Consider the following 7775-nt stretch of genomic DNA (forward strand, 5'->3'; position numbering starts at 1 on the left):
AGAGGTGAGGGCGGCAAATGAAGGTGGTGACAGGGCTCGTCCGGGATTCAAACCCGGGGCCTCTCGCACCCGAAGCGAGAATCATACCTCTAGACCAACGAGCCAGAATTCTGCCATACTCCTGAGGCGTGTCAGGTACTTTTGTCTTGGCAGATACTGGTGCCAGAAAACACACAAGGAGAAGACTACATGCTACTCATGGAACTGGATGAACAGGAATGCTCTCAAAAGGTGGGCTCGTCCGGGATTTGAACCCGGGACCTCTCGCACCCTAAGCGAGAATCATACCCCTAGACCAACGAGCCAAGCTGAGACAGCAGCAAAAGGACGTTTGCCAACACCAACGAGCCAAGCTGAGACAACGTCGAAAGGCCGTTTGCCAACACCAAATTTATTCACAGGACTGCTGCTGTCAGAAAACAAACAAGGAGAAGACTAAAGATAGCTCACGGAATGATAAGGATGGGAAGGAACCCTAAGTGAGGATCATACCCCTAGACCAATGAGTCGACACAGCGTTTCCACTGAAGAGAGCATTCGCAGGTTTTCACTTCTACAATGCTCAGAGTTGAATTAAGGTAACCAAAAAGTAAAGTCTTCTCCGGAAACACCTCTGTCCGTGACTTAAAGCAAACCGCTCTGGTAAAGAGCAGATGAAACCGATTTATGAGAGGTGAGGGCGGCAAATGAAGGTGGTGACAGGGCTCGTCCGGGATTCGAACCCGGGGCTTCTCGCACCCGAAGCGAGAATCATACCACTAGACCAACGAGCCACAATTCAGCCAAACTCCTGAGGCGTGTCAGGTACTTTTGTCTTTGCAGACACTGGTGCCAGAAAACACACAAGTAGAAGACTACATGCTACTCATGGAACTGGATGAGCAGGTATGCTCTCAAAAGGTGGGCTCGTCCGGGATTTAAACCCGGGACCTTTCGCACCCTAAGCGAGAATCATACCCCTAGACCAACGAGCCAAGCTGAGACAGCAGCAAAAGGACGTTTGCCAACACCAACGAGCCAAGCTGAGACAACGTCGAAAGGCCGTTTGCCAACACCAAATTTATTCTCAGGACTGAGCAGGACAGAGGTTCCACACCGCTGCTGTCAGAAAACAAACAAGGAGAAGACTAAAGAGGTTGGACACTGGTGCCAGAAAACACACAAGGAGAAGACTACATGCTACTCATGGAACTGGATGAGCAGGAATGCTCTCAAAAGGTGGGCTCGTCCGGGATTTGAACCCGGGACCTCTCGCACCCTAAGCGAGAATCATACCCCTAGACCAACGAGCCAAGCTGAGACAGCAGCAAAAGGACGTTTGCCAACACCAACGAGCCAAGCTGAGACAACGTCGAAACGCCGTTTGCCAACACCAAATTTATTCACAGGACTGCTGCTGTCAGAAAACAAACAAGGAGAAGACTAAAGATAGCTCACGGAATGATAAGGATGGGAAGGAACCCTAAGTGAGGATCATACCCCTAGACCAATTAGTCGACACAGCGTTTCCACTGAAGAGAGCATTGGCAGGTTTTCACTTCTACAATGCTCAGAGTTGAATTAAGGTAACCAAAAAGTAAAGTCTTCTCCGGAAACACCTCTGTCCGTGACTTAAAGCAAACCGCTCTGGTAAAGAGCAGATGAAACCGATTTATGAGAGGTGAGGGCGGCAAATGAAGGTGGTGACAGGGCTCGTCCAGGATTCGAACCCGGGGCCTCTCGCACCCGAAGCGAGAATCATACCACTAGACCAACGAGCCACAATTCAGCCATGCTCCTGAGGCGTGTCAGGTACTTTTGTCTTTGCAGACACTGGTGCCAGAAAACACACAAGTAGAAGACTACATGCTACTCATGGAACTGGATGAGCAGGTATGCTCTCAAAAGGTGGGCTCGTCCGGGATTTGAACCCGGGACCTCTCGCACCCTAAGCGAGAATCATACCCCTAGACCAACGAGCCAAGCTGAGACAGCAGCAAAAGGACGTTTGCCAACACCAACGAGCCAAGCTGAGACAACGTCGAAAGGCCGTTTGCCAACACCAAATTTATTCACAGGACTGAGCAGGACAGAGGTTCCACACCGCTGCTGTCAGAAAACAAACAAGGAGAAGACTAAAGAGGTTGGACACTGGTGCCAGAAAACACACAAGGAGAAGACTACATGCTACTCATGGAACTGGATGAACAGGAATGCTCTCAAAAGGTGGGCTTGTCCGGGATTTGAACCCGGGACCTCTCGCACCCTAAGCGAGAATCATACCCCTAGACCAACGAGCCAAGCTGAGACAGCAGCAAAAGGACGTTTGCCAACACCAACGAGCCAAGCTGAGACAACGTCGAAAGGCCGTTTGCCAACACCAAATTTATTCACAGGACTGCTGCTGTCAGAAAACAAACAAGGAGAAGACTAAAGATAGCTCACGGAATGATAAGGATGGGAAGGAACCCTAAGTGAGGATCATACCCCTAGACCAATGAGTCGACACAGCGTTTCCACTGAAGAGAGCATTCGCAGGTTTTCACTTCTACAATGCTCAGAGTTGAATTAAGGTAACCAAAAAGTAAAGTCTTCTCCGGAAACACCTCTGTCCGTGACTTAAAGCAAACCGCTCTGGTAAAGAGCAGATGAAACCGATTTATGAGAGGTGAGGGCGGCAAATGAAGGTGGTGACAGGGCTCGGCCGGGATTCGAACCCGGGGCCTCTCGCACCCGAAGCGAGAATCATACCACTAGACCAACGAGCCACAATTCAGCCATACTCCTGAGGCGTGTCAGGTACTTTTGTCTTTGCAGACACTGGTGCCAGAAAACACACAAGTAGAAGACTACATGCTACTCATGGAACTGGATGAGCAGGAATGCTCTCAAAAGGTGGGCTCGTCCGGGATTTGAACCCGGGACCTCTCGCACCCTAAGCGAGAATCATACCCCTAGACCAACGAGCCAAGCTGAGACAGCAGCAAAAGGACGTTTGCCAACACCAACGAGCCAAGCTGAGACAACGTCGAAAGGCCGTTTGCCAACACCAAATTTATTCACAGGACTGAGCAGGACAGAGGTTCCACACCGCTGCTGTCAGAAAACAAACAAGGAGAAGACTAAAGAGGTTGGACACTGGTGCCAGAAAACACACAAGGAGAAGACTACATGCTACTCATGGAACTGGATGAACAGGAATGCTCTCAAAAGGTGGGCTTGTCCGGGATTTGAACCCGGGACCTCTCGCACCCTAAGCGAGAATCATACCCCTAGACCAACGAGCCAAGCTGAGACAGCAGCAAAAGGACGTTTGCCAACACCAACGAGCCAAGCTGAGACAACGTCGAAAGGCCGTTTGCCAACACCAAATTTATTCACAGGACTGCTGCTGTCAGAAAACAAACAAGGAGAAGACTAAAGATAGCTCACGGAATGATACGGTTGGGAAGGAACCCTAAGTGAGGATCATACCCCTAGACCAATGAGTCGACACAGCGTTTCCACTGAAGACAGCATTGGCAGGTTTTCACTTCTACAATGCTCAGAGTTGAATTAAGGTAACCAAAAAGTAAAGTCTTCTCCGAAAACACCTCTGTCCGTGATTTAAAGCAAACCGCTCTGGTAAACAGCAGATGAAACCGATTTATGAGAGGTGAGGGCGGCAAATGAAGGTGGTGACAGGGCTCGTCCGGGATTCAAACCCGGGGCCTCTCGCACCCGAAGCGAGAATCATACCTCTAGACCAACGAGCCAGAATTCTGCCATACTCCTGAGGCGTGTCAGGTACTTTTGTCTTGGCAGATACTGGTGCCAGAAAACACACAAGGAGAAGACTACATGCTACTCATGGAACTGGATGAACAGGAATGCTCTCAAAAGGTGGGCTCGTCCGGGATTTGAACCCGGGACCTCTCGCACCCTAAGCGAGAATCATACCCCTAGACCAACGAGCCAAGCTGAGACAGCAGCAAAAGGACGTTTGCCAACACCAACGAGCCAAGCTGAGACAACGTCGAAAGGCCGTTTGCCAACACCAAATTTATTCACAGGACTGCTGCTGTCAGAAAACAAACAAGGAGAAGACTAAAGATAGCTCACGGAATGATAAGGATGGGAAGGAACCCTAAGTGAGGATCATACCCCTAGACCAATGAGTCGACACAGCGTTTCCACTGAAGAGAGCATTCGCAGGTTTTCACTTCTACAATGCTCAGAGTTGAATTAAGGTAACCAAAAAGTAAAGTCTTCTCCGGAAACACCTCTGTCCGTGACTTAAAGCAAACCGCTCTGGTAAAGAGCAGATGAAACCGATTTATGAGAGGTGAGGGCGGCAAATGAAGGTGGTGACAGGGCTCGTCCGGGATTCAAACCCGGGGCTTCTCGCACCCGAAGCGAGAATCATACCACTAGACCAACGAGCCACAATTCAGCCAAACTCCTGAGGCGTGTCAGGTACTTTTGTCTTTGCAGACACTGGTGCCAGAAAACACACAAGTAGAAGACTACATGCTACTCATGGAACTGGATGAGCAGGTATGCTCTCAAAAGGTGGGCTCGTCCGGGATTTAAACCCGGGACCTTTCGCACCCTAAGCGAGAATCATACCCCTAGACCAACGAGCCAAGCTGAGACAGCAGCAAAAGGACGTTTGCCAACACCAACGAGCCAAGCTGAGACAACGTCGAAAGGCCGTTTGCCAACACCAAATTTATTCTCAGGACTGAGCAGGACAGAGGTTCCACACCGCTGCTGTCAGAAAACAAACAAGGAGAAGACTAAAGAGGTTGGACACTGGTGCCAGAAAACACACAAGGAGAAGACTACATGCTACTCATGGAACTGGATGAGCAGGAATGCTCTCAAAAGGTGGGCTCGTCCGGGATTTGAACCCGGGACCTCTCGCACCCTAAGCGAGAATCATACCCCTAGACCAACGAGCCAAGCTGAGACAGCAGCAAAAGGACGTTTGCCAACACCAACGAGCCAAGCTGAGACAACGTCGAAACGCCGTTTGCCAACACCAAATTTATTCACAGGACTGCTGCTGTCAGAAAACAAACAAGGAGAAGACTAAAGATAGCTCACGGAATGATAAGGATGGGAAGGAACCCTAAGTGAGGATCATACCCCTAGACCAATTAGTCGACACAGCGTTTCCACTGAAGAGAGCATTCGCAGGTTTTCACTTCTACAATGCTCAGAGTTGAATTAAGGTAACCAAAAAGTAAAGTCTTCTCCGGAAACACCTCTGTCCGTGACTTAAAGCAAACCGCTCTGGTAAAGAGCAGATGAAACCGATTTATGAGAGGTGAGGGCGGCAAATGAAGGTGGTGACAGGGCTCGTCCAGGATTCGAACCCGGGGCCTCTCGCACCCGAAGCGAGAATCATACCACTAGACCAACGAGCCACAATTCAGCCATGCTCCTGAGGCGTGTCAGGTACTTTTGTCTTTGCAGACACTGGTGCCAGAAAACACACAAGTAGAAGACTACATGCTACTCATGGAACTGGATGAGCAGGTATGCTCTCAAAAGGTGGGCTCGTCCGGGATTTGAACCCGGGACCTCTCGCACCCTAAGCGAGAATCATACCCCTAGACCAACCAGCCAAGCTGAGACAGCAGCAAAAGGACGTTTGCCAACACCAACGAGCCAAGCTGAGACAACGTCGAAAGGCCGTTTGCCAACACCAAATTTATTCACAGGACTGAGCAGGACAGAGGTTCCACACCGCTGCTGTCAGAAAACAAACAAGGAGAAGACTAAAGAGGTTGGACACTGGTGCCAGAAAACACACAAGGAGAAGACTACATGCTACTCATGGAACTGGATGAACAGGAATACTCTCAAAAGGTGGGCTTGTCCGGGATTTGAACCCGGGACCTCTCGCACCCTAAGCGAGAATCATACCCCTAGACCAACGAGCCAAGCTGAGACAGCAGCAAAAGGACGTTTGCCAACACCAACGAGCCAAGCTGAGACAACGTCGAAAGGCCGTTTGCCAACACCAAATTTATTCACAGGACTGCTGCTGTCAGAAAACAAACAAGGAGAAGACTAAAGATAGCTCACGGAATGATAAGGATGGGAAGGAACCCTAAGTGAGGATCATACCCCTAGACCAATGAGTCGACACAGCGTTTCCACTGAAGAGAGCATTCGCAGGTTTTCACTTCTACAATGCTCAGAGTTGAATTAAGGTAACCAAAAAGTAAAGTCTTCTCCGGAAACACCTCTGTCCGTGACTTAAAGCAAACCGCTCTGGTAAAGAGCAGATGAAACCGATTTATGAGAGGTGAGGGCGGCAAATGAAGGTGGTGACAGGGCTCGTCCGGGATTCGAACCCGGGGCCTCTCGCACCCGAAGCGAGAATCATACCACTAGACCAACGAGCCACAATTCAGCCATACTCCTGAGGCGTGTCAGGTACTTTTGTCTTTGCAGACACTGGTGCCAGAAAACACACAAGTAGAAGACTACATGCTACTCATGGAACTGGATGAGCAGGAATGCTCTGAAAAGGTGGGCTCGTCCGGGATTTGAACCCGGGACCTCTCGCACCCTAAGCGAGAATCATACCCCTAGACCAACGAGCCAAGCTGAGACAGCAACAAAAGGACATTTGCCAACACCAACGAGCCAAGCTGAGACAACGTCGAAAGGCCGTTTGCCAACACCAAATTTATTCACAGGACTGAGCAGGACAGAGGTTCCACACCGCTGCTGTCAGAAAACAAACAAGGAGAAGACTAAAGAGGTTGGACACTGGTGCCAGAAAACACACAAGGAGAAGACTACATGCTACTCATGGAACTGGATGAGCAGGAAAGCTCTCAAAAGGTGGGCTCGTCCGGGATTTGAACCCGGGACCTCTCGCACCCTAAGCGAGAATCATACCCCTAGACCAACGAGCCAAGCTGAGACAGCAGCAAAAGGACGTTTGCCAACACCAACGAGCCAAGCTGAGACAACGTCGAAACGCCGTTTGCCAACACCAAATTTATTCACAGGACTGCTGCTGTCAGAAAACAAACAAGGAGAAGACTAAAGATAGCTCACGGAATGATACGGTTGGGAAGGAACCCTAAGTGAGGATCATACCCCTAGACCAATGAGTCGACACAGCGTTTCCACTGAAGACAGCATTGGCAGGTTTTCACTTCTACAATGCTCAGAGTTGAATTAAGGTAACCAAAAAGTAAAGTCTTCTCCGAAAACACCTCTGTCCGTGATTTAAAGCAAACCGCTCTGGTAAACAGCAGATGAAACCAATTTATGAGAGGTGAGGGCGGCAAATGAAGGTGGTGACAGGGCTCGTCCGGGATTCAAACCCGGGGCCTCTCGCACCCGAAGCGAGAATCATACCTCTAGACCAACGAGCCAGAATTCTGCCATACTCCTGAGGCGTGTCAGGTACTTTTGTCTTGGCAGATACTGGTGCCAGAAAACACACAAGGAGAAGACTACATGCTACTCATGGAACTGGATGAACAGGAATGCTCTCAAAAGGTGGGCTCGTCCGGGATTTGAACCCGGGACCTCTCGCACCCTAAGCGAGAATCATACCCCTAGACCAACGAGCCAAGCTGAGACAGCAGCAAAAGGACGTTTGCCAACACCAACGAGCCAAGCTGAGACAACGTCGAAAGGCCGTTTGCCAACACCAAATTTATTCACAGGACTGCTGCTGTCAGAAAACAAACAAGGAGAAGACTAAAGATAGCTCACGGAATGATAAGGATGGGAAGGAACCCTAAGTGAGGATCATACCCCTAGACCAATGAGTCGACACA

At 49.9% G+C, this 7775-nt stretch overlaps 24 non-coding genes across 24 annotated transcripts; all 24 read right to left on the reverse strand.

Moving 5' to 3' along the window:
- Nucleotides 1-32: 32 nt before the first annotated feature.
- TRNAP-CGG (transfer RNA proline (anticodon CGG)) lies at nucleotides 33-104 on the reverse strand. Its single transcript has one exon. It is a non-coding gene; the product is annotated as a tRNA-Pro (tRNA).
- Nucleotides 105-233: 129 nt separating this feature from the next.
- TRNAP-AGG (transfer RNA proline (anticodon AGG)) lies at nucleotides 234-305 on the reverse strand. Its single transcript has one exon. It is a non-coding gene; the product is annotated as a tRNA-Pro (tRNA).
- A 396-nt stretch (nucleotides 306-701) lies between these two features.
- Nucleotides 702-773, reverse strand: TRNAP-CGG (transfer RNA proline (anticodon CGG)). Its single transcript has one exon. It is a non-coding gene; the product is annotated as a tRNA-Pro (tRNA).
- A 129-nt stretch (nucleotides 774-902) lies between these two features.
- On the reverse strand, nucleotides 903-974 carry TRNAP-AGG (transfer RNA proline (anticodon AGG)). Its single transcript has one exon. It is a non-coding gene; the product is annotated as a tRNA-Pro (tRNA).
- A 246-nt stretch (nucleotides 975-1220) lies between these two features.
- On the reverse strand, nucleotides 1221-1292 carry TRNAP-AGG (transfer RNA proline (anticodon AGG)). Its single transcript has one exon. It is a non-coding gene; the product is annotated as a tRNA-Pro (tRNA).
- A 396-nt stretch (nucleotides 1293-1688) lies between these two features.
- TRNAP-CGG (transfer RNA proline (anticodon CGG)) lies at nucleotides 1689-1760 on the reverse strand. Its single transcript has one exon. It is a non-coding gene; the product is annotated as a tRNA-Pro (tRNA).
- Nucleotides 1761-1889: 129 nt separating this feature from the next.
- TRNAP-AGG (transfer RNA proline (anticodon AGG)) lies at nucleotides 1890-1961 on the reverse strand. The gene has a single exon. It is a non-coding gene; the product is annotated as a tRNA-Pro (tRNA).
- Nucleotides 1962-2207: 246 nt separating this feature from the next.
- TRNAP-AGG (transfer RNA proline (anticodon AGG)) lies at nucleotides 2208-2279 on the reverse strand. The gene has a single exon. It is a non-coding gene; the product is annotated as a tRNA-Pro (tRNA).
- Nucleotides 2280-2675: 396 nt separating this feature from the next.
- Nucleotides 2676-2747, reverse strand: TRNAP-CGG (transfer RNA proline (anticodon CGG)). The gene has a single exon. It is a non-coding gene; the product is annotated as a tRNA-Pro (tRNA).
- A 129-nt stretch (nucleotides 2748-2876) lies between these two features.
- TRNAP-AGG (transfer RNA proline (anticodon AGG)) lies at nucleotides 2877-2948 on the reverse strand. Its single transcript has one exon. It is a non-coding gene; the product is annotated as a tRNA-Pro (tRNA).
- A 246-nt stretch (nucleotides 2949-3194) lies between these two features.
- On the reverse strand, nucleotides 3195-3266 carry TRNAP-AGG (transfer RNA proline (anticodon AGG)). Its single transcript has one exon. It is a non-coding gene; the product is annotated as a tRNA-Pro (tRNA).
- A 396-nt stretch (nucleotides 3267-3662) lies between these two features.
- On the reverse strand, nucleotides 3663-3734 carry TRNAP-CGG (transfer RNA proline (anticodon CGG)). The gene has a single exon. It is a non-coding gene; the product is annotated as a tRNA-Pro (tRNA).
- Nucleotides 3735-3863: 129 nt separating this feature from the next.
- Nucleotides 3864-3935, reverse strand: TRNAP-AGG (transfer RNA proline (anticodon AGG)). The gene has a single exon. It is a non-coding gene; the product is annotated as a tRNA-Pro (tRNA).
- A 396-nt stretch (nucleotides 3936-4331) lies between these two features.
- On the reverse strand, nucleotides 4332-4403 carry TRNAP-CGG (transfer RNA proline (anticodon CGG)). Its single transcript has one exon. It is a non-coding gene; the product is annotated as a tRNA-Pro (tRNA).
- A 129-nt stretch (nucleotides 4404-4532) lies between these two features.
- TRNAP-AGG (transfer RNA proline (anticodon AGG)) lies at nucleotides 4533-4604 on the reverse strand. Its single transcript has one exon. It is a non-coding gene; the product is annotated as a tRNA-Pro (tRNA).
- A 246-nt stretch (nucleotides 4605-4850) lies between these two features.
- On the reverse strand, nucleotides 4851-4922 carry TRNAP-AGG (transfer RNA proline (anticodon AGG)). Its single transcript has one exon. It is a non-coding gene; the product is annotated as a tRNA-Pro (tRNA).
- Nucleotides 4923-5318: 396 nt separating this feature from the next.
- On the reverse strand, nucleotides 5319-5390 carry TRNAP-CGG (transfer RNA proline (anticodon CGG)). Its single transcript has one exon. It is a non-coding gene; the product is annotated as a tRNA-Pro (tRNA).
- A 129-nt stretch (nucleotides 5391-5519) lies between these two features.
- On the reverse strand, nucleotides 5520-5591 carry TRNAP-AGG (transfer RNA proline (anticodon AGG)). Its single transcript has one exon. It is a non-coding gene; the product is annotated as a tRNA-Pro (tRNA).
- A 246-nt stretch (nucleotides 5592-5837) lies between these two features.
- TRNAP-AGG (transfer RNA proline (anticodon AGG)) lies at nucleotides 5838-5909 on the reverse strand. Its single transcript has one exon. It is a non-coding gene; the product is annotated as a tRNA-Pro (tRNA).
- A 396-nt stretch (nucleotides 5910-6305) lies between these two features.
- On the reverse strand, nucleotides 6306-6377 carry TRNAP-CGG (transfer RNA proline (anticodon CGG)). The gene has a single exon. It is a non-coding gene; the product is annotated as a tRNA-Pro (tRNA).
- Nucleotides 6378-6506: 129 nt separating this feature from the next.
- On the reverse strand, nucleotides 6507-6578 carry TRNAP-AGG (transfer RNA proline (anticodon AGG)). Its single transcript has one exon. It is a non-coding gene; the product is annotated as a tRNA-Pro (tRNA).
- A 246-nt stretch (nucleotides 6579-6824) lies between these two features.
- Nucleotides 6825-6896, reverse strand: TRNAP-AGG (transfer RNA proline (anticodon AGG)). The gene has a single exon. It is a non-coding gene; the product is annotated as a tRNA-Pro (tRNA).
- A 396-nt stretch (nucleotides 6897-7292) lies between these two features.
- Nucleotides 7293-7364, reverse strand: TRNAP-CGG (transfer RNA proline (anticodon CGG)). The gene has a single exon. It is a non-coding gene; the product is annotated as a tRNA-Pro (tRNA).
- A 129-nt stretch (nucleotides 7365-7493) lies between these two features.
- TRNAP-AGG (transfer RNA proline (anticodon AGG)) lies at nucleotides 7494-7565 on the reverse strand. The gene has a single exon. It is a non-coding gene; the product is annotated as a tRNA-Pro (tRNA).
- Between the last annotated feature and the right edge of the window lie 210 nt (nucleotides 7566-7775).

The sequence above is a fragment of the Hyla sarda genome, chromosome 6 (genome assembly GCF_029499605.1).
Source record: "Hyla sarda isolate aHylSar1 chromosome 6, aHylSar1.hap1, whole genome shotgun sequence".
In the NCBI taxonomy this organism is placed as follows: Eukaryota; Metazoa; Chordata; class Amphibia; order Anura; family Hylidae; genus Hyla; species Hyla sarda.